We start from the raw sequence: 24,553 nt of genomic DNA, 5'->3' as shown, positions 1-24,553 counted from the left end.
TACTCACTTTTGAAAGATCACCTAATTTTTTAAAGTGAGCTAATTACTGTAGTGAGTAAAATAGTCTTGAATGATTGCAGGTGGCAATACTATCCTATTACCCTTCTAAAGGCTAAGGTGACACCAATTAAATTAAGGGTGACTGATAATTCTTTTTTATTACTACACCTGTATTCATATTTATATATTTTTCATTAATGCTCCTGGAGTCAGTTAAAAGATAAAGGGGAACTAAACTCAGCTCATTAATAAAATTTAAAAGTTGGTTTCCAGACTCTATATGCTAATTACTCTGTGCCACCACGAAGGCATTTTAAAGCAGCACAGATGAGCACATAAGCAATGAAAACAGACTTTCCACAAATAAACCTTGAAAAAGAAAAAAAAAGGCAAGATAAACAAGTTCAGTAGGCCAGCAGTCTTGTCAATTCTTCACTGTCCCAGTGGTACTTTCAACTCGTTAATGTTGGCTGCTGTGTTCCCAGGTGACTTGCTGGTATAAATGCCTCATTGTCTGATAACCAAAGGGAACAGCATTTTGTTGCCAGTAACCTGATAAAGAATTTTGAAAACAAGAGACACAGCAGATAATGAGCATTTTGCATGGGCCCACTGCACTCTATAACCTTTCAAATTTTCCGAGCAGAAAGACATGACCTTTTCAGTCCTTGTGCCTTCTACGCTGTGCAGTGCTAGTCAGTGCCAGGATAAAGCCAACAGAATCCTCCCAAGTGGCTCCAAGCACAGATGAGGCAATCATGATGGAAAGCACTAATCCGACTCATTTTACTTCCTCTAAACACAGAAGCGCTAACAAGTTTCCTCTACTTAAATGTTGCTTTTGTGTATGTGTCTGTGTTTGTCTGTCATTTAAAGGTATGACCGGGTGCTACCTTGCAGCCTTTTCCTGGTAAACTCTTGGTCATTTTCAACATTTTCCTGACATTCCAGCTGAATAGTTATCATTACTTCAATTTTTAATACAATAATTTAGAGCAATCTATGATTCCAGTTTTCAAAAGGTACAACACACATAAGTACTTCCCTTAAGATGCTGATAACTAGTGAAAACACTATACTGATAATTCTCTACTAAACGGTAAAATAAAGGCTAAAATGTTATTGATGCTTTCTCATTCTGTATAGAAAGTGATTTTTCATAGCGTTATTGACTGCATTTCATCTGTTTTGCATATTGTTAATGAACCTTGTTCTCTTTAAAACAAAACAAAACACCTTTCTTTAAAAAAAAGAACTCACTTATTTCCTTGACACCAACATACACTATGACTTCCAAATTATGCCACCTCTGGGGAACAGTTTTTCATATCCTCTCAAGTACTTTTTTTTTTTTTTTTGAGATGGAGTCTCTCTCTGTTGCCCAGGCTGGAGTACAGTGGTGCAATGTCGGCTCACTGCAACCTCTGCCTCCCAGGTTCAAGTGATTCTCCTGCCTCAGCCTCCTGAGTAGCTGGGATTATAGGTGCCCGCCACCATGCTCGGCTAATTTTTTTGTATTTTTAGTAGAGACAGGGTTTCACCATGTTGGTCAGACTGGTCTCGAACTCCTGACCTGATGATCCACCTGCCTCGGCCTCCCAAAGGGCTGCGATTACAGGCATGAGCCACTGCGCCCAGCCAGTAATATTTTTTCTCTGTGTGTTACTTGACATTTTCCACTTTTCTGTTCTCTTTTGTGCATTTGTATTCTATTTTATATTAGTCCATGGTTGTGGCACATATTAAAGATGTTTGTAAATTCTTGTCAAGTAAAATGAATAAACGATCTGATGCCAGTTGTTCTTAAAATTACGTTCCCTCTCAATCTCAGAGGGACTTAATACTCTTCACACTTTTTACCGACTGAATGCAGGAAAATCCCAGGTCATCCATGAAGCCTGTGATTTTGTTGGTTCCACCGTCCAACGTGTCCCAGCTATCATTCAAGAGTGGACATAATGCTCTGCTCCCAGACCACGTCAAAGTGTCCACTCTGGGTACCCCATGACAACCTACTGGCCAGCACTGACTACCACACCCTGTTGAAGTGTCCACTCTGGGTGCTCCACGACAATTTACTGGCCAACACTGACTACAGGGCTCTAAACTAAAGGAGAGAACTGTTGGGTGGTTATGCTTGCAATTAGACCCTCCAGGGTGTCTACTACCACTGATGGAAGCAGGGGAAAAGAAATATTATACATTCAGAGTTTGGCTACTCGAAAAGAGTAGGAGTCCCCCAAACACTGGGAACTCCTACTGAAGCATCATATATGAGACATATGAAGAGTAGAAAATGTAGGAAACATTGACAAACATGTATTAAGTCACTTCAATATAAGCCTTGGAAAAGTCTAGGAGCTCTATTAGAGATGCATGAAGAGAATACAGTCAGGGGACCTGGTATGACCAGAGTTGAATAAACAGCATTGCTCACTACTCTTCCTGAAAATAATACTAAAAACAGCAAGAATATATTTTAAAATACAATTTCATTTTAAGTCGAACTAGGAGTAAATAGAAATGGATCATAGACTCAAAAGTACATATAGAGACTCTAAACAGCTGAAATCAAGCAAGCCATGGAAGACCAAAGGAAGAAAAGCACAGTGATGGCTTAAAGGCACAGTGGTGGCTGATTTCAGAAAGGGCTGAAGGCCAGGGACTCTGAAATATAAAAGTTGTATTCTTTGTTTGTAATAATGGATTCAGAACCTCTATGGACCGAGGTCATCGAAGCCTTTCTGGACTCAGTTTCACTCAGAGAAGGTGATGCTCTACAAAGAGCCAATGACTTAGGTGTATCTGCAGAAGCCACTGAATTCTATGGCAGTGAAGGAGAAGACTGTTGGATTGTTAAGCTCTTAGCCGTATCTGCAGAAGCCACTGAATCCTATGATGGTGAAGGAGAAGACTTAGCCATATCTGCAGAAGCCACCTAATTCTATGGTGGTGAAGGAGAAGATTTAGCCATATCTGCAGAAGCCATTTAATCCTATGGTGGTGAAGGAGAAGACTGTTGGGTTGTTAAGCTCTTAGCCATATCTGCAGAAGCCACCTAATTCTATGGTGGTGAAGGAGAAGACTTAGCCGTATCTGCAGAATCCATCTAATCCTATGGGGGTGAAGGAGAAGACTTAGCCGTATCTGCAGAAGCCACCTAATTCTATGGTGGTGAAGGAGAAGACTTAGCCATATTTGCAGAATCCATCTAATTCTATGGTGGTGAAGGAGAAGACTTAGCCGTATCTGCAGAAGCCACCTAATTCTATGGTGGTGAAGGAGAAGACTTAGCCATATTTGCAGAATCCATCTAATTCTATGGTGGTGAAGGAGAAGACTTAGCCGTATCTGCAGAAGCCACCTAATTCTATGGTGGTGAAGGAGAAGACTTAGCCATATTTGCAGAATCCATCTAATTCTATGGTGGTGAAGGAGAAGACTTAGCCGTATCTGCAGAAGCCACCTAATTCTATGGTGGTGAAAGAGAAGACTTAGCCGTATCTGCAGAAGCCATCTAATTCTATGGTGGTGAAGGAGAAGATTTAGCCATATTTGCAGAATCCATCCAATTCTACGGTGGTGAAGGAGAAGACTTAGCCGTATCTGCAGAAGCCTCCTAATTCTGCAGTAGTGAAGGAGAAGACTTAGCTGTATCTGCAGAAGCCATCTAATTCTATGGTGGTGAAGGAGAAGATTGTTGGGTTGCTAAGTTTGCAAGACAACTTTGCCTCCTCCTTTCATCTTCATAGAAACTTTTCACAAATTATTGGTTCAAAACATTTCAATTAATTCAGTAATTAATAATTATTGATTTATGTAAAGACACTATAAGAAAAAACTATGGGGAAAAATGCAAACTTATCAATGGAGAAAGATCACACAACAAAAATCAATGCCAAAAGCAAGATGAAAATGTTACCCAAATATTTTGCCATGAAATGAAAACTTAATGGAGCTGTCAGATCAAAAATGGAAGACCATGAAGCAGAAATATAAGAACTCAGAGAAAGAAGTGGTGAAACGTTAGAATAAAAAAATGTGCTGACAAAAACCAGCAAACATGAAGAAAAAGCAAAATCTTCATAGAAATGAAGGTGAACCTAGAAGAAGTAGAGAAATTAAAACAGACTTTAGAAAACTCAGTAAGGAACATAGAAAATATAAATAAAAATGTAAAAGTAAATACAGTAAAATTAAAGGGAAAATCTAAAAATTATTAGAAGGAAAACAGTGGCTACAGAAGATAAGCAGAGACAATCTAAAATATATCAAAAAAGGGAGGTATGGAAAGAAAAAAAAAGACAGCATTGAAACAGCATGAATCCCTTTAAGAACTGATTCAACAAAACTTTTCCAGAATAAAATTAGGTTCCACAGAAAAGGAAACACTAAGAACACCCTAGAAAATTTTAAAGAAACATTAAGGAAAAGATCCTTTAATCAAGCCACTCTTAAAAAAGAGAATGTAACAGGCTAGTCTCATATTTTTTCCTAGCAAAATTTAATGCCAAGATACAGTGGCCCATTACCTACAAGATATTCAAAAAGTGGAATGAAAACCAAAGGTTTTATACCTAGTCAGGCTACATTTCAAAGTATACTTCAGGCAGTTTTAAATACACACAAACTCAGGGAATATTTTCCTACTTGGGAAAAGTCCCAGAGAACAAACTTTAGCCAACAAAGAGATAACCAAGGAAAAACTATGGTGAAATATTATAATTGTGAATTGCATTGACTAAAACTAAAATAAACATGAGAACCAGGGTAATAAAATGAATATAAATGCCATATGCCCTGGAAATAAACCAATATTGAAACTAACAAAAAGTAGAAGAAGAAGGAGGAAAGAATGGAAGACATAGGGTAGATCAAGGCTGCTGCATACGATGTTTGTACAGTTTTCAACTTTGAGGGGTCTCGTTTGCTGAGACCCTGACATCATCTGCAGCTCCAGAGCTGAGAGACATGATGTGCACACACACAGGTGGGGGTCTGAGGAGGAGGACTTGGTCAACTCAGCTATAACAGCCAGGACTCAAAGTGGATCATTCAAAGCAGTAAATAAAATGTTAGAAGTGTATGTAATAGCAAAATAACAAATACTAAATAACATGCCACGGATACTCTCATTGACCTAATTCTAGTAGTGAGAGGCCTGGAAGGGAGTAGAAAGAGAAACCACCTAGTCTTAACACAGCAGAAAATAGAGAAGTAATCACTCCTGGGTAAAAGAAGAGATCATAAAAATACTGCATAAAGCTGTCATTTAAAAAATTACCACTGAGCAAGTCCCAAACGAAGCTACAAGAAAAAAGTTTTTCTCAAGCAAATAAATCAGATCACATAGAAAACAACTTTTAAAATTTATGAACACATAAGATGCTATCATATATGCATGAAACACCAAGCATAACTGTTATATCAATAAATATAAATGTAAATATGATATACACATATATAATTAACCATTACTGAAGGACTTAAAAAAGAATTTGATCAGATTTCCAGAGAAGAGGAGCTTGGGATACTCTTTTCCCCACAGTGAAACAACCGTTTAACTGGTAAAAATTATAAAACACATTTAAAGTCTCTGGAAATTGACCTAAGGGCAGATGCAAATTAATAAGCATTTATTCAAGAAAATCTCCTAAATGTTGATAAAACAGTGGAAGTCTGTGTCCTCTGAGCCAGAGCTAGTTCCTATTCCCTCCTCCAGCTCCATGTCACAGGAGATCTTCTCCACATCACATGACCACACGTCACATGACCAGGAACATGGGAACTCCTTTTCAGCCCCACTCCCAGTCAAAGACGTATGATTACACCCCAGGTGATCTCATCCCCAGACACCACCCCTCTAAGTAAAGGAAATTAGGATGCCATCTCACATCAAGGGGACAGATGAGATGTTTCAACAATGTTGATGTTTGGACAACTAGGAAGATATATGAAAAAATAAAGTTAGATTCATTTCCCACATCACATACCAAAATAAATTCCAAGTACGACAAAAACTTTAATGTGAATAAAAATAAAACTATACAAAAACATAAAATAACATTAAAGAATTTCTTTAAAACCTGGAAGTGAGGATGACCTTTTTATTTCTGAAAATCCAGAATCCATAAAGTATTAACATTTTATCATACAAATTAAAAATTTCTACATGGCAAAAAATAAGGTATTTGGATCTAGAGACATATAACAAATTGGAGGGCAGACATTTGTAATCATATCACAGATAACGAGTGAATCTCTCTGTACAGGAAGTTTTAGAAATGAAGAAGGAAAAGATAAACAACAGAAAAGGATTCAAAGATAAATGGTTCTCAGAAAAATTCAAATAATTTTTTGATAGATGTCAACCTCAGTTATAAAATGAGAAAATCATTTAAATTACCATGAAATAACATTTTTCACCTTTAGATTGGCAAGAACTAAAATTTTTATAATATATATCATCAGTAAGGCTGTGGAGTGTAAGCTTTTACTACCTCTATTGAGGGCAATTAGTATCTATCAAAGTTGCAAATACCTGTAATATTTGACAGAGCATTCCCACTTTGGGGTTTATACAACATACTTGAACATGTGTAAAATAATGTATGCATAAGTGTACTCATCAAAGCTATTAACTATTAACAAAAGATTCAAAATAATTTTATTCTTCAATCTTGGACTAGTTAAGTAAATTATTGTCTAAGTTCAATGGAATGCTATGTCTTCATTTTAAAAATACATAAAGTCTACATATTGTCTTATATGAAATATTATTTAGAGAAAAAATAAGGTTTAAAACAGTGTGTTTAATAAACTGTCCTTGCTGTAAAAAGAGAAAACATAAAGGTATACATTTATTTTTGCTTGCATATGCCAACAGAAACCCTAGAAGAACGCAAAAGAAACTAATGACATCAGTAGCCTCATGATGTGGCCATGGGGACTGAAATGGAGATAATTACGAGATTAGGAGGAAGACTTTTCAATGTATACTTTTACATTTTTTAGATATTTAGCCATGTGCATTGATTTCCTACTTCAAAAAGTACCCAAATTTTAAAATAAAAGATATAAAATTCAAGATAATATAGATCAAATAATCCATTCACCCTGGCCCAGTCACCACTCCTTCCTCTACACAAATACGCACCTACAGAGAATTTTTGAAATCCTCTAGAGAAATACACACCTACAGAGAAGTTTTGCAAAAATAAAAATAAAAAAGCAAGAGGCAAAGCAGTGTTTATTACTAGCTGAGATGCTTTTGCCCCCCTAACCCCCACAGACTGAACAACTTGGAGAAATTGTCCAGCCTTGCATAGACACAGAAATGGGCTCCTCTCTTGAAAGCAATTCTGAACCTCAGTGTTACACCGGGCCCAGAACACAAACACGGGGAAGCAGCGAGAGAAGAGGAATAACAATGCCTCCAAAGACTGGGGTTAACCTAGGCCTTCCCAAGCTGGAGAAGTAGATGAGCACCAGGCTGCCACAGCTAGTAGGGTGCAGGCACTGGCCCCTGAAATTCTCATTCTGTTTCTCCCAAGAAATGTCTGAAGGGAGGTCAATGTCTGCTCAATGATCTTGCCCTTGCGCTCAGAATAAGAAGCTTCTGATTTTTACCCCTTCCAGGCCCCACCTGTAAACAATGTAAGCCAATCAGGTATCACAAAACCTGAACGCTACACCTTATTTTGGGGAAATGAACTTTATTGCTCTTGATCTACACTCAGCTCTTGTAGACAAGTGGGAGCGTGGGAGACACAAAAGGGTAGAGAAAGAGCCCTGTGCTTACCAGGGAGGCTACTGTGGTGTTTCGGAGGCTAAGTTCAGGAGTTTATCCAGCACAGAAGGCAGGGGTTTAATGCCTCTTATCAATAAATATTTACACATAGAACTTGCATGCATTGAATCTATAATGTGCATACATTTCTTGTACCTGAAAATATCTAATATTAAACCAAGGAGAAATATAATTATAGATAATATAATACACATAGTTATAGCATACAGTTTAGATGAAGCATTTTTGCATGCTAGGGTAGACAATACACACAGTTACAGCATACATCGTAGATGAAGCATTTTTGTATGCTAGGGTAAACACAAAACGTGTTTGCTATGAAGGCCGTGGCAGTCTGTACACCTAGCCAATCATTTGCATGCTATTAAATAACACGTTTGCAGTAAAACTAGAAGGCAATAAAGCTGTATCCATGTGTTCTCTAACCTATTTGATCAATGCTGCCATAAGAGCTTCAGAGATTGAATATTTGTGTGGCTCTCAATTTTGCTCAAAATTTACATAAATTAGAAGTTTAAATGTAGGATAATGGTAATAATTTATGTCATCTAACAAACAACTCTCTAAAGTCTTTAGAATATAAGGTCTCTGGATAGCCAAAACTTCTAATTAATTGAGGATTACAACTTTAATCAACAATAATTTTTTTAATAATTTAAATATTTTGGGTGAAAATCTTTTCAAACAATTTTCAAAGCCTAAAAGCTTTGAATTTGGTTGATAATTTCTAAGTCAACACTATGAACACTGGGTTACATATAATAGATATAATCTATGTCATACAAACCTGTACACAATAGATATGACGAGGTCTGTTAAACTATGTGGGGTTATTTGCATTGGTCTATTTTTCCACTTACTTTGTGAGTTTTTCTCTCCCTTTCCTTGCTGTCAGTGTCCTCATGTAGCAGCTTTTCTCCTTATTTCTAATTTTCTCATTTTACATCTACTACAGGCTTTGAAATTGCATACTGAAGCTTCTTTAAGCAGTATGTAACCTAAGATTAGGCCTTGAAATAAGGGTGAAAGAGATCACTTCCAAGCCACATGTGTGAGATTTGAATGCAGGCCCTTGAGATGATACTTTGGCTGTATACAGGTTTGTTGCTTCCTGCTTTAGGCTACATCTAAAGAAGAGTTTTCTCTGATAAGAGTTTGGGTTAGATTCAACATAACCTTAGAAGAAATGGCTACCCTATTTTATTTATGCTTCGCTTTTTTTTACAAAAAAAGAAATTTTATTAAAATGTATATAAAATCACGTGATAAAATATTTTTTAAAAAAAGAAAAGAAAAAAGTGAGGTCTTTGAAATGTAAGGCAAAAGGCAAGAGCAGACAGAGCCAGGTATAAGACTCATCACACAACGCAAGCCAACAACCCTCCATCTTTGCCAGAGATGAGGAACAAAGTTGGTTTTATGCTTTGTAGTCCATCCAAAAAGCTAACAAAACTCATATTGTTACTTAGTGTAAATAAAACAATCGCTTCAGTAAAGTGCAAGTTTTTCAGACAGTGAGTCCAGAAAACAATTACTTCTTACTTCCTCCTCAAGAAATCACTGTGAAATGCAAAAATAACGTTCTCGGCAATGACGTTACAAGAAACCCAAAGATGAGTTTTAATAGCATAATTCAATGAAAAATAATTCTACGGGAAAAGAAAAGATTACAGCTCACCAGAAACACAAAATTGCGTATTCCAAAGCACAACCACTGATGGTCTGTGGCTGCTCCTGGTGGCTCAATGGCACTATCTGTGACAGTGTTGGATGCACACAGGTGGTCATCTCCCAGTACAGTGTGAGTCATTCAGCACCTCAAGTCACTGAAGAGTGCCTGACAGACCCTAGGCCCTCCTAGCCCCACATCTCAGTCTTGGTTCCTCAATACATCAGCTAAGTCTTGATTTAAGCAAATGAAAACACAGCAGGGAGCTCTACTATTATTCCAAATACGATTACTCACTATAGGCTTTAGAACAAAGGAAATAGAGACAAATTAATCAAAAGAAGCAAAATATCTAGTAAAGACATTACTGTCAGTGGTTTGTGGTTAATGAGTGAGTGACCTGGATGAGGACTACTTATTGCTAAAGGCATCCTCCAATACACAGAGTGGGGAAAGTGAAGGAAAATTAAACACACAAAAACAGCACTACTCTTTTTTGCCCGTGACAGCAAGCCAAAATGTCAACACCAGCTCCTTAACTTTACTTTCCATGTAAGCAAGCAGCATTAGCATTTCTCTAGAGGAAAGGACAAAAAAATAGTTCATAACAAGGTAACATTTGGAATTAAAAACATAAACTGGTGTGGTTCAACAAAGCCAGATTTTTCAGTGCAAACAATGTATCAACTGTCAGTTGAGTGAAAAGATAACCCAGTCTCCAATGCCTAGGGGCCTGGAATTATACACTGCAAGGTATTGTGCATCAATTTCCTATGTGTCAGAGAAAGGAACAGTTTAGCCTTGACACCAAGAGGTCTGCACACACAAATACCTAAAAGTAACCTAAAAGTCTATCCATGTTCTTAGCCCACTTTTGGATGGGATTATTTGTTTGTTTCTTGCTAATTTGTTTGAGTCCATTGTAGATTCTGGATATCAGTCCTGTGTCAGATGTATAGATTGTGAAGATTTTCTCCCACTCTGTGTGTTGTCTGTTTACTCTGCTGACTGTTCCTTTTGCTGTGCAAAAGCTCTTTAGTTTGATTAGGTCCCAGCTATTTATTTTTGTTCTTATTGCGTTTGCTTATGGGTTCTTGCTCATGAAATCCTTGCCTAAGCCAATGTCTAGAAGAGTTTTCCCAATGTTGTCTTTTAGAATTTTTATAGTTTCTTGTCTTGGATTTAAGTCCTTCATCCATCTTGAGTACCACTTGTTCCCCAATAACCTATGGAAATACAAATATTAAAAAATACAAAAATACAAAATAAAAGTCACTTAGCACTCAATTGCACTATGTCTAAACCTCTTGGAAAGATGGATGCCTTTCAACTATTAAAATTATTTTTTAACTATATATCTGAAAAGTATTATTAATAAAGATTCTTGAATGTAGCAGTTATAGTTCCAGAGAAAAGAGTGCCAGGTGTACAGCTCTTAGAATGTAAGCTATTAAAATGCAGAGATTGTATCTGTGCAAATCACTTTGTTCAACACCAAAAGCATGTCAGCAAGAAGTGAAATATTTACAAACTTTTTTTGATGACAATGACAAGGAATCAGGACCCTTGATTAGAAGAGATGGATATCCAAGTCAAACCAGCTATCTTAGAAAAGAAATTGGGAGCTCCCCTTACCAAATGTTGAGAAGAGCAGAAGCAGAGCTGGGCCTCAAGCTAGTGCCAACATCTGAAAAGGGGCTGTTGGGAAGAGCAGAAGCAGAACTGGGCCTCAAGCTAGTGCCAGCATCTGAGCATCTGAAAAGGGGCTAGGACTCCCTGTCTCTAAGTCTTTCATTCCCGCTTTCTTGGTATCTTGGCTTTATCTCCAAACCAAAATCCTTTTCTTCCCTAGAGGAGGAAATAGAACTCCAGTAGCTCTCTGCTAGCATCAAGCTAAGCTGAGGTATAAAAACTCTCTTCTACTTAGTTCTGTGCATGGACAGAATCATCTGCCTACTCACAAACCAATCCTGTATTGGGGGTGTGACATTCTGATCTCCCAGGTTGGGTCATGTGCCTACCCTTAGGGTAGGAGGCAGGGATTTATGAGTTGGGTGAGGAAAGAGAAGTAGTTCCTGCAGAGGAAAGGAACATGCACTGAACTACAGAAATGGGGAGAAGCAATGAATATTAAAAGAAGTAGACTGATGTTAGGAGAAAATGGCAAAACTAGGGTAGATTCCCATATATCTCAGCAGGAGTACTAGAGAGCCCCATGTGTTAATACACAAGAATACATTTTATAGAAGATGTTATTATTATTTGTATGCAACTGGATACTCAGTTGAATTCATACATGAATGCATAATACCATCGCTCACTACCAAAAATTTTGCAGTAGAGCTTCCCACATTTGGGGCAATTCCAGGGATCAGCATATCCCTATACTGGATCCAGAGTGGAATGGATAAGCCTTGCCCTGGGAAAACTGCCTTTAAGATCATGGTATCTACCCTGCCAGGTAAGTATGAAACTGGATATTTCTAAGGCACATTGGAACAAACGTCATTTTTAGCCACAAGTTATGGGTATCTTGAAAAGCCCTTATTGCAAAACACATAGAAATAGCAGGTAAAATACAGTCAACATGGACTTAAATGCCTAGTTGTGTTCCAGGAGGATAAGGAAACCCCCGGGGGAAGATGGCAAAGCAGAAAACCTGAATGGCCAATGAATGCAAAACCATGGCTGCTAGGGAAACATTTCCCAACCTCAAGAATCTAGACACGTGAATCTGAAGGCTGAGTGGGGTGGCAGAAGACAAGGCTTTAGGTCACTGCCAGGTAGAGACCTCTGCATACATTCAGAACTCATTAATCAGGAATTAAAAGCTTCTAACAAAAGTAAAGAGATAAAAAAGGAGCTTGCTCATTTCATGTTCAGTGCAGCATTATTCATAATAGCCAAGAGGTAAAAGCAACCTAAATATCTGTCAAGAGATGAATGGATTTTAAAAAGTGGTATATACACAATAAATTATTATTCAGCCTTAAAAAAGAAGGAAATCCTTTCATATGTCATAACATAGATAAACCTTGGGGATACTATACTAAGTGAAATAAACTAGTCTCAAAAATACAAACACAGTGCTGCATGATCCTTCTTATATGAGGTTTTTAAAGTAGTCAAACTCTTAGAAACAGAGACATAAAATGACAGATGCCAGGGACTAGCGGAGGGGGAAAAGAGGACTTGTTCAATGGGTATAGAGTTTTATAGGTGAATCCCACACTCTAATCCTACTCAAGCTGGTATAGAGGATGGGAACAAAGATAAGACTATAGACTTATGAACAACAAAAATTGTAAACCAAGCATTCTATACCTAGCCAAACTGTCATTCACATACGGAGACAAAAAGAGAAAAAGAGTTTCAAACATGCAGGAATGTAGGACAATCATTTGTACAACCTTACTGAAAAATTGTTCTCTGAATTAAAATAAATGTGGCCAGGCACAGTGGCTCATGCCTGTAATCCCAGCACTTTCGGAGGCCAAGGTGGATGGATCACTTGAGGCCAAGGTTCAAGGCCATCCTGGGTAACATGGGGAAACCCCATCTCTAGTAAAAAGTCAAAAATTAGTTGGGCCATGGTGGCAGGCTCCTGTAATCCCAGCTGAGGTAGGAGAATCACTTGAACCTGGGAGGCAGAGGTTTCAGTGAGCACAGCACTGCATTCCAGCCTGAGCGACAGAGGGAAACTATGCCTCCGAGAAAAACCAAGCAGACAGACAAATAGATTTTACACTGGCAAAGATCAAATTATTTGTGATTATAGTGCTCATCATTTACTGAGCATATAATCCCTAGCAGTAGTTTCGCTAGATACTTTATAAATGCCATTTCTGTCTATCCTTCAACAAGCCTCTAAATTAGATGTTCTATCCACTTTATGGATATGAGAAATCTAAGAGAACTGACTAACCCACTCTTAGATTTCTCATCTACGAAGTTGACAAAATAGCTCATTTACAGGCTTTGTAATTTCTAAAATATCGTATAGCTAGGATTGTAAATTGATCCTGGTACTTTTTGATTTTTTGAGTTAAAGTTCATGCTGAAGCGTGTTGGGTTGACAGGCATTCTGAAATTCAGCACAGGGCGTAAGCAAAATGGCATCTTTTCCTACTGGGGTAAAGGAGCCAGACCACCAAAATAATCGGTTCTTTAAACCTCCTTTCTGATGACTCACATCCTCAAAACTTTATGAACTCTTAACATGATATCGTGTACACTGGAAAAATGCAATGTATATTTTTAATAAAAATGGAGTGGGTTTTAGGAGATCTAGAGCAGTGACAGCTGACATTCAAACTGTTCTATTTCACACGAGGAGGTTTCCATCTTCCACCACCACGACCTCCACCTTCCTGCTCTTCACTCCTCCTTACTTTACTGATCTAGTTACTGTTTTTCTCTCTTCCAATTCAGACTCAAAGTGACAGGACGGGACAGAATGAGGCAGAAATCACAGGGTTTGTAAGGCCTGGAGAATGGGGTCCACACAAACCTTTGGACCACTTTTTCTCAGGGATAGACTTGATGCTCAGATGCTGATGTTCTGTGCTGGACCTGTTTGGGTTCCTCCTCCTCATTCACTCTTGCTCCTGAGCATCACCTGCTCTGACTTGTAAATGTTCTTCTAACATCCCCTAACACAAAGGAGTTAACTGAAGCTCTGAGAGGCCTGGAGGTCAGTCATGGACCTTCACATTATTTGACTTTAAACAAATCTTGAAAGATTCATCCCCCTCAACATGGCACTTGTGTGCATGTAGAGGCATTCATCTCACACCACTACAAAAGAAGCAGCAGTGTTTGCCAGAAATCATGGGATTCCTCTCTTTTCCCTGGGCTCCAGGTCTGAATTGCCAGGCCGGCTTTGTCAGGAGTGATATATGTAAGAGTCATGGCTGGGTGGGGCTGGATTGTGCTATGTTTGGCACATAAGGGATGAAAGTGAGAGATATTTCTTAAGTACAAATGTATGCTCTTTATTCTTCAAAGTTTGGATTCACACCTCTCTATTCCATTTTTCTGCACAAAATCTCACCGTATCATTAATGGATTTGTCCAGTGCATTGATAATATCATAATCTATCCACTCTAACCTGATTAAGCATGCACTTGTCATTTTAAAAAATGAGGAAACTGGCATACATGTTTCAGCAAAGAATTTGCCACACCTGCATTGTGTATGCAGCTGGTTTAATTACAGACATAATGTATTTAGTATAGTATGTACAAAGCTGCATCACACCTGAACATCTCATTTGATATATTTCCTGAGACTTATTTGCTACTGTTCCTTTGTAACTGTCCTTACAGAATTAATATTTTTATAACTATTATATAATTAATTATACTTTAGGACCTAATTGAAACTGCAATCTTATTCCATCACATTTGGAAATGAGTGTGCGCTTATAGCTCCTTTTGAAGATAATGAGGCATCACAGAAGGAGTCACGATCTACATTTCCTTGAACATCCAGAAAGCAGAAATTACGATACTGTGACTGGCCCTGGCTGTGTTTTGATGAGATTGTCTTGGTCATCACTTTCTCAGTTTCTTAGCACCAAGTGCTTGGGTGACCAGTTGCACAGAACACCACTTGCATTACTGAATACAAACTGACTTGGGGTCTATAGGGTGACGGTGGTTGAGGGTTGACAGCAGCGCTGTAGGAACAAGACTTGAATCACAGAGGGAGTCTACATGGAGCAATGTGGTGATGTATTTCCAAGCACACAATTCCTACAACAGGTCAACTGCAATTCCCACACAGCTAACCCAGCCCTAAAGTGAATATTGAGTAAAAGCAATCATACCTTTATTCCAAACCATCTGAATTTGCTGATTTTTATTAATATGTTATTTTATTCTATCAAATAAATTCTACTCCTGGATTCCTTAAAACAACTCCTGCATTACTTTGTAGGTAAAACTATCAAAAATTTGCATAATTACTTCATTTGAAGTTATTAAACTGCTAAGGCAGCAAAATTCATTAAGCTACATTTTACTAAACTCTAATCATTAAGTGAAACAATATTTTTCCCTCAAAAAAGGTAATAGTTTCCTGCAAATATTCTTCATGGCTTTATTTCCTCTGCTAATGGATCCAGGTCATTTAATTCAATAATTTTTATAAAGGTAAAATTATAGGAATTTAATTGACTTTTGCTTAGCTTCCAATTATGTCTAGTTTGTTTCTATTCAGTCTCATTAGATCCAGTTATGTTTGGACTAATAGTAATTACTCCCAATAGTTAATGTACTTTAAAATAAGGACTCTGTCTTCTGTTATTTTCAAGTAATTTTTCATCAGGGTTAGGCAGGGCTTCTTAATCATATTAATACAAATGGTTTCCTATGTGCATGAGTAAGCTTGCATTTAGTACGTAGGCAATCTCATATAACTTAGCAAAGCTAGCAAGTCCCTAGACATGGCGCAGCCACTGTAGAGGTGGCCTCCCACTAGCATCATTAATATCAATTGTAATTGGTAGGCAATCACTTAGTTTCACATTTCATTACCCGAGTTATACAAATGTGTAAAAAAAATACAGTTTTAATAAAAGGGAGTAAAGGATAATATAAGTAATATTCACAATCTCTAGTTGGAAGAGGTAGTGTTTTCTCAGAAATGATGCATTCCTGGAGCAAGGTCATCTTGTGTTTGGTTTGTTAAATATCTATTTCCATTTTGACAAACCATTGGAAAAGCCCAGCTTCACAAGGACTCTCCATGAAAGCAATCACACAAAAGAACACCCACAACACAAAATCAAAACAAAGGTGGTCCGGGCTTCACATTAAAGACTCATTACCAAGTTTTCTTAGAAGAGATAAAGAACACAAAGTTACTTTTATGTGATGGAAAACAGAGAGAAAGAGTAAATGGAACAATAAGCGTTAGGAAACAGCAGTGAAAAACAAGCTGTGGAAAAAAATGAATGGAATTATGTTTTGTTTGCTATTGATTTCCTATCCTGATATCAGAAAATATGGGAAAGAACAAAGCACATTTTTTGAGACAAATAGAACATAAAATAAATGAGTGTTAAAAATTATTTTGCAGTGCGAACAAAAATATCTGTGACTTGTTTCTTCCCTTCAAAAATACGATTTTGTACAATTACATTTATATAAATTATAGAAATAAAATTGTAAAGATGGAGAACAGACTATGGGTTGCCAAGGGGAACGGGTGGAGGAAAATGTGTCAGAGTGTCCACAAAGATTGCAAGTTGGAGCCTGGTGGTGAGGCTACAGTTCTGTATCTTGACTGTCGAGGTTGTAGTTACAGAGATCTACACGGGGAAAAAATGCACAGAACACATGCACACACATACACACACGTACATACAAAAACAAATGTGTACAAAATGGTTGTGATCTGAGCAAGCTTTCTGAATTGTACCTATGTCAGTTTCCAGGTTTTGATATGCTCTATGGCTATGCGAGATGTCACCGCTGGGAGAATTAGTGAAGAGTACCTAAGACATCCCTGTACCTTTTGCAACTTCCTGTGAATCTATAATTATTTCAAAAGAAACTTGAAAGTCGAGTATAGCAAGGACTAAATCCATCACTTCAAAGACTAAAAAATTGAAGATGAATGAAATTGTTGAAGAAGATCAAATACTCAACAGTCCATATGAGAGCTGTATTCTGTCCACTCGAAGCTCAGCTGTCGTTTAGCCTTTTCCTGATGTGCCCTGGAGGACTTGAGCTCCCCTTGGATTGCCAAGGCCTATAATGTTTATTTGTTACTAACTTTGTACTGGACCCAAAAAAAAAAGAAAAGTGATCGAATAATCATTTATAATAACAACTAGTACTTTTACTTATAAAGAGACAATAGTGGTAATGAATTTAAATATTTGGGGTAAAGAATAGGATCTTGGTAAAACAATATTGGCAAAGTATAAAACAGAAAAAATAAGGAATCAGAAACATAAGTAGTTCAGTATTGTGAAAAAATTCTGGATCTGAGAAGCAAAAGAACAGAGATTGTATTGCGTTTCTGCTCCAAACCTGCTGAATCACCTTAGGCAATGCATGCCCTTTCCCTGAATCTGTTTTCTTTTCTACAAAATAAAGTGAGCTAGATCATGTCCAAATATTCACATTTTTCGACTCTATGTGGACTTCAGTTGAATTCCTAATTTCAGTTTGGATAATACATGTGTGCTGCACCACAAGTGGTGTGTCTAAACCCACATGTTGGTCCTAAAAAATAATTAAATCTAGCATTTGGCAGCTGGAAGCCATTGCAATCTTTTAAGTATTCCTGAAGCTTATTTTATCAGTGTATCAAGATAAAATGCTAATAACGTGGTAGATATAAAGTCTGTTAGCAACTATCAGTGCTGTGTTATCTCAGAAGACTTTGTAAGGATAATAAGAAGTGGATCAAGTAAAACAGCCTGAATTGACCCCCAAGATCCACTAAAATGATTAACTATTCCATTCATGAAAATTCACTACAGTCAAACTATCTAAACTTGCTGTTCCTGAGCTGACGTTATTCCAGTTCTACATGGCAGTATTAATTGCACCTTCATTTGGCTAAGCATCATGAATAACAGCAGTCTTAACAATGTATCGCCACTTCCTTATATACCTGTTTACACTTGTGATCATAATAATGTCAACTTTAATACTCTCACCAAAAAAAGTTGAAAAAATACCCCTTTTACAGCGTAAAGCTAAAGATATAGGCTTGCATAAATGATCAAAAGCTAAAAGGTAGCACCAGTAATCTCTGTTAGTGCTGCAAAAAGACATCAAGTTCAGTATCAACTTAATAAAAAAGACAGTTATTAACCAGCAACTGAACTTTAAAGTTATCATGTTGCTTGCAACTGAAATATGAACCTATTCACAAACACAGACGATATTCACATGAACATCCCTGCTAAACTCTACCTGACCTCACCATGAGAGTAAACCGGGAGGAGGGGTAGAGATGATAGCTCTCCATATATAATGCTTGAATCTCCAGGAGACAACAGAACAGGATCATTGCCCCACCATGGCTCCTTCCTATCTGTTTTGATCATCCAGGCAGACCTATAGTGAAACAAAATGAAAGCACTAACAGTTTCCTGGGCTGTATTTTTCTTAGTATCATACAGAGAAACACCTAGTCACACTGCCACTGACTGCACTCCTAACCCTGGATTTTGCATTCTCACACTGTGGGTTACAAGAGGCAAACAGCAATGTAGATCCATCACTATCATCGGATATAATTTTGCATTATCATGCCATGGGTTACAACAGGCAAACAGCAATGTAGATCCATCGCTATCACCAGATGTAATGCAAATAAGACACCTGCTGTGGATGGCTGATCATAACAATAACATGATCTGGGGGCATCAAAAGTCCTGCTTGACTCTTATTTTCTAACATTTTTGCAGGCTGCTGGCTGACCTCCACCCCACTTCAGGAACAACAGGATAGACTACAGCTGGGCTGATCCATAAACTCACCAGTAGCCCAGGAGACGGCCTGACATGAAAAGTTCTGCACAAGCAGGAGCAAAATGAGCCAATAGCTCCACTTGCATTCTGTTGGTATCCTGCATGTTATTTTCACAGAGCAATACAAGTTTCTGCTGTACTGCACGCACCTATTACTCACTTTCTTTGCTGCCATGATGCTTAAGTATTTCAACTGCATTTTTAAGTAATATATCTTTCAAAACTTAGCTTAAAAATTGCATGATCTCCAGTTGTAGCTTCAGTAGTCTGTTTAAAAGTTTGTCTAAGACAGTAGGCTTTAAACACTGAAATAACTCCTTGGTCCACTAGCTGGACGATTAAAGTTGTATTTGTTAGTAAAAAGCAGCTTTTTAACATTTTCATGGAGGTATCCAAATGAATAAAGGTGACCTGGACACTTATCCAACAGTGATGGTGCTTTAAAAGTTAAATTACGTGAGTTTATGACTGGAGGACAAGTAGTTTACACAACTACACACCTTGATATCTGTCTACAGATTCATACAGACGCACAGGTACACAGCGACAAATAACCAGCACACTTCCACAGAGAGAGCATGATTGCTCACTGATCATCATGCTTGTCCATTAAATACTTACTAATTTTTGTATAAAAACCAGCATCAAAATTTTTACTGAATGAAATTACACGTAGTTAATACACTGTGGAAAGTGAAATTTGCACTGTGTCCATGAAGGAATTATACATGTTATCTAATCAAAGCACAGTAACAAAAATTCCTGCATATAAGAACCACGAAAAGCCAGGACTGCTTATATACTGCTGTAAGATTTTTATATTACTTGGGAGATGATATAATAGTACTTAAGAATAAACTGTGATAAGTTAACAATATATATGGTAAACGCTTGAGCAACAACTTTAAACAAAAATACATAGTGCACCTATTGAGCCAATAGTTGCAATAAAATGTAATACTGATATGGTTTGGCTGTGTCCCTAACCAAATCTCATCTTGAATTGTAGTTCCCATAATCCCCACGTGTCCTGGGAGGGACCTGGCAGAAGGTAATGATACTTATTGAGCATCTACTATATCAGGTGCAGCCAGTGTAGATCTTGAACGAGACAGACAAAATTATCATACCTCTACCAGGGTCATATTTGATCTTCATTTATCTACCATTTATAACATTTTATTTGTCTTTTATTGGAAACCCTTCAAATCCTTTCTGAAGTAGATATAGTTGAAATAAAGATGTAAGTTGAGACTGAGATCATATACTGCGTTATTTCCCTTGCAAATTCATATTAATTATAGTGAATATCTCATTTTGGTTTTCTTTTTGTTTGGAGAGAAGGAGTAGTTCCTGTCTTGCTACTTTTCTTTCTAACCGTGCCATGATTTAAGTTCCTTCATTCATCGTGTTGGCTCTCTTGAAGATAAATCCAGACACCTGCCTTACACTGGAAGCAGCAAGGGCTTTTCCTCGCCGGCTCCCGTGCAGCTCTCAGGCAGGCGTGTGACCAGCCTATGGCTGTCAGTCGCTCTCCCTCCAGGCTTGGACTCTTGATCCGTGATGAGAGAACAGCAGAGGCACATGATATTTATCACAGCACCAGTGCGCTGAGCGAACCCTTCCTGCCCAGAGACGAATGCAGGGTCCTTGCTTCCCCAGTCCCTTTGATTTCTATTTCCAAGCCTAGTTTCTCAGCTTCCAGTTTATTCTTTGAGCCTTGCTCTCATTGCTACCACCAACATTTTTCAGGAAATTCCCCTTTCTTTTCATGTTATTTTCAGATGGTTGCAACTAAAGAGCACTAGGCGACACTCTCCAAACTCCACTGGGCCCTGCTATTCCCAGTGTTCCCAATGAGAAACAATACATGGAGTCCCACAGAAGGAGGGGTCAGAGTCCTTAGCTAAGGGAGACCACTCCTCATATTGTCTTATGCGCAATTTCTGCCTCCAAAGAAATAAGAAGTAAAAACTAAAAGGCAGAAATGAAATCCACAGGCAGACAGCCCAGTGCCACATACTGGGCCTGGTAAAGATCGACCCCTGACCTAATCGGTCAGGTTAACTATAGATTACAGACATTGTATGGAACAGCACTGTGAAAATCCCTGTCCTGTTCTTCTCTGTTCTAACTACCAGTGCATGCAGCCCCCAGTCATGAACCCTCAGCTTGCTCAGTCTATCACGATCCTCTCACGTGGACCCCCTTAGAGTTGTGAGCCCTTAAAAGGGACAGGAATTGCTCATTCGGGGAGGTCGGTTGTTGGAGATGTTAGTCTTGCCAATGCTCCCAGCTGAATAAACCCCTTCCTTCTACAACTTGGTGTCTGAGGGGTTTTGTCTGCAGCTTGTCCTGCCACAAGCCAGCACTGGACACTCAAAGTCTCTTATGCAATAAGCACTCAATAAATATTGGTGAAAGGAAAAGGGTGGAAAGGAGGAGGGAAGAGAAGAAAGGACAAAGAAAGAGAGGAAAAGAAGGAAAGGAGGGTGGGAGGGAGGAAGGAAGAAAGAGAGGGAGGGAGCAAGAAGGGAGGGACGGAGGGAAAAATGTAGGGTGGGTGGGCAGGAGGAAGGGAGAGAGAAAAAGATAAAGGGAGGGAAGGGAGGGAAAGGGGAGGGGGAGGGAAAAACACAAGGGCATAGGAATAAATCCCAAGTGACCATTTCTGGCAAAAAATGCTGAGTTAAAAAAATCATGGGAGAACACCCCTTTGTTTAGGTACCTGCTATCTCTTAAAAGAACACAGAAATTATAGTTTATATATTTTACATGAATATTGAGGAAAATAAGGATCTGAAGGATATGCATAGAAATATATGAAAATACAAAATTGGTGCCTAAATTCAGAAAAGCTGGTAAATATTAATGAAGTAAAATAGCGGGCAAAGACATGTGGGAGGGGAGTGTGACTTAGAACGTAGACCTGAATAAAAAAATAAAAAGTTATTTTAAAGTTAGTTGAAGGACTAAGGGTGGAAATCCATAGGATTCCTGCTTTTTTTCTGTCTATGCTACTTTGGCAAGTATAGTGTATAAAAGACATAAGGAAGATTGAGAAAATCATGGATGATCTTTCTACTTAAATGAAATTGTATCCAAAACCAAAAAACAAAAACAAGAGTGAGAGATAGAACTTTTTCTATGGGTTTCCCACTGTGGAAATCTCCCTACAGACACTTCATGTGTTCTTTGATTATTTGGCTGGTTGGATTATTTTCTCTCTCTTCTGGCTGTTTGCTAACTGAGGTTTTCATTACAGAGGCCCTCTATCGTCCGGGTACCAATTCCTGATTAATGAAAAGATACCATCTCTCGACATGGTACCCTCCAGGTTTGATTGACGCTGCTTTGAGCTTTGAGCACGCATCGGTTATGTGACCCCGGGCCTCTTGTTTGCTCAACTGTTTTCATTTTGTGGTATAGAAACTTTACATGTCCAGCCACTACTAAGCAGAAACACAAAGAAGCAATTATCTGTTCAATTGATGTTTCCCAGATGCAAGTTACTTAATGCTTTTATTAACCCTTAGAGTGGCATGTTATTCAGTCTCCACACCAGGTGAATATTCGGTAGGAAACGCAGCTCCTATACACACACTATTGTCATTTAAAATTAAAGGGAAAAATTAAAATGTCTCTCCAGCCAAACAAGCCCTTTTTCAGCATTTTTACGTATTATGAAATATAAATCTAAGGCAACTTTTAGGTTGTTTACAGAGAATAAAAAGTTATCTTTAAATCTAGGGCTTAAAATGAATAATTAGAGGTAAATCTAGTTGGCTTAATCAAAATAACTGCTATAGGAATTACATATAATTAGCGTCCAAATAAAATCCTTAGCCTACTCTATACAGGAAAGTAATATAAATATTAGATAGGAAAATATCAATTCTCTCATGTCTTCTCAAGATCACATTTAAACCCTTGATCTTTCTTGTCACTTCAAGCACAAGCCAAAACACAAGCAAATCATGAGGATAAGGCTGAGTTTTAAATCTTGATTCCAAAAGCCAATCTCCTATTCTGGTTGGAAAAATAACAAAGCTGTGTTCTGTCTTTTATCACTGCACATTTAGGCCACAATCATTCAAGTGTTTTGCCAACAATGAGCACAGCACAAGGTACCAGAAGGCAATGGGTAGACAACCTTTTGACAGCTTATTCCAGCACAGACTCACGCAAAACAAAATGCTGCCAGAGCCAAGTCCCCTTTCGGCTTCTTCCTGGCTTTGTACAGTCTTATTCCTCACTTAATTTCTCCATCTTCTTCCCTTCTCTCTGCCCCTAGTAGCCCCTGTGACTCACGTAAGCGTTTCTCAGGCCAGCAGGCATGTGGGAGCCTCACCTGGCCTGGGGCCAGCAGATGAACCAGGAGTGTGACCCAGGTCCCAGCAGTAACCAGAGGTGACAGGGCAAGGGCTACAGTTTAAGCACTTTGAAGATGAGACTTCTGACCACATGGAGAGAAAATAAGCACCAACCTATACCCTTTGCACAGGGTACAGTAGAGCCACCAAATCGCAGTCAGGAGCCAGGACCTCTTCACTGGATGCTGTCCTCGCCCATATCACCCCACACCGGGTCATGGCGGTCTTTGTGCATCACTTTCCACCTCTTTCCTTTATCTTTGTCCTATTCCACCATTGCTTCTGCTTCCTTCCCCAAGACTGATCATGTATGTCCCAACTGAAAAAGAAAAATCTCTTTTCTGAACCCTGCATCAGTCTCTACCAGCGGTCCTCACAAAGGGCAATGCCCTTCCCACCCCCACCAGAGGACATTTAGCAACATCTGGAGACCTTTACGTTTGTCACCGCCAGGGGAGGGGTTGCCACTGTCATGGGGTGTCCAGGCCAGGGATGCCGCCAAACCTCCTACAAGGCACAGGACAGCCTTCCCTCCCCAACAACAAAGAATTGTGTGGCCCAACCTGCCCATAGTGCTGAGGGAGCAACTCTGCTTTGGACACCACTTGCTAAACTTCCCAACTGAACTCCCTGCGTGTTGTCTACACTTAGTGGTTTGCGCTTTCTCCCTCCCAACTCACGCTGAACCGCAAGGATTTGTTGGCTGCCTGCTCTGCTGCACACACACAGCTCTTGCAAATGGCACACCCAATTCTACAGAAAAACGCAGCGGATACTGCAGAGGAGAAATGCAGGTTCTCTCCTCTCTTCTTTGCTTTCACACAAAGATAAATCTTCTCACCAAGACTGCTCTCAGTGTGACATCAGAGAGAAACCAGAATGGGACTTCACTGACGTCACTCACCACCACAGAAATTCAACTAGCAGCTCTCCACAGGCAAGAATACCATCGTGCATGTCCCAGAACTCAGGACTAAGGCTGAGACACACTCTTGGACCCCAGAGCTAAGAAAAGCTGTTGCAATGGTAAAAAGTGGAGAGAGATGTTGAGCTCACACTCCTCCCCAACCTGGCAGAGCCTCACATGCAGAGATTCCTCTGGATCCGCAGTTGCACAGTGAGAAAGTGAGTTGGAGGCAGAAGTTCTGCTTCCCCACCATTCTGGGCCCCTTTGCAGGAGCTCACACTTGTGTTGTCCCACGGG

At 38.8% G+C, this 24,553-nt stretch overlaps 1 pseudogene; it reads right to left on the bottom strand.

Moving 5' to 3' along the window:
• Window positions 1-11,772: 11,772 nt before the first annotated feature.
• LOC115931797 (uncharacterized) lies at window positions 11,773-11,948 on the bottom strand (annotated as a pseudogene).
• Window positions 11,949-24,553: the final 12,605 nt, after the last annotated feature.

Source organism: Gorilla gorilla, chromosome 12, assembly GCF_029281585.2.
Source record: "Gorilla gorilla gorilla isolate KB3781 chromosome 12, NHGRI_mGorGor1-v2.1_pri, whole genome shotgun sequence".
Classification (NCBI taxonomy): domain Eukaryota; kingdom Metazoa; phylum Chordata; class Mammalia; order Primates; family Hominidae; genus Gorilla; species Gorilla gorilla.
This window is presented reverse-complemented; position numbering and strand designations above follow the sequence as displayed.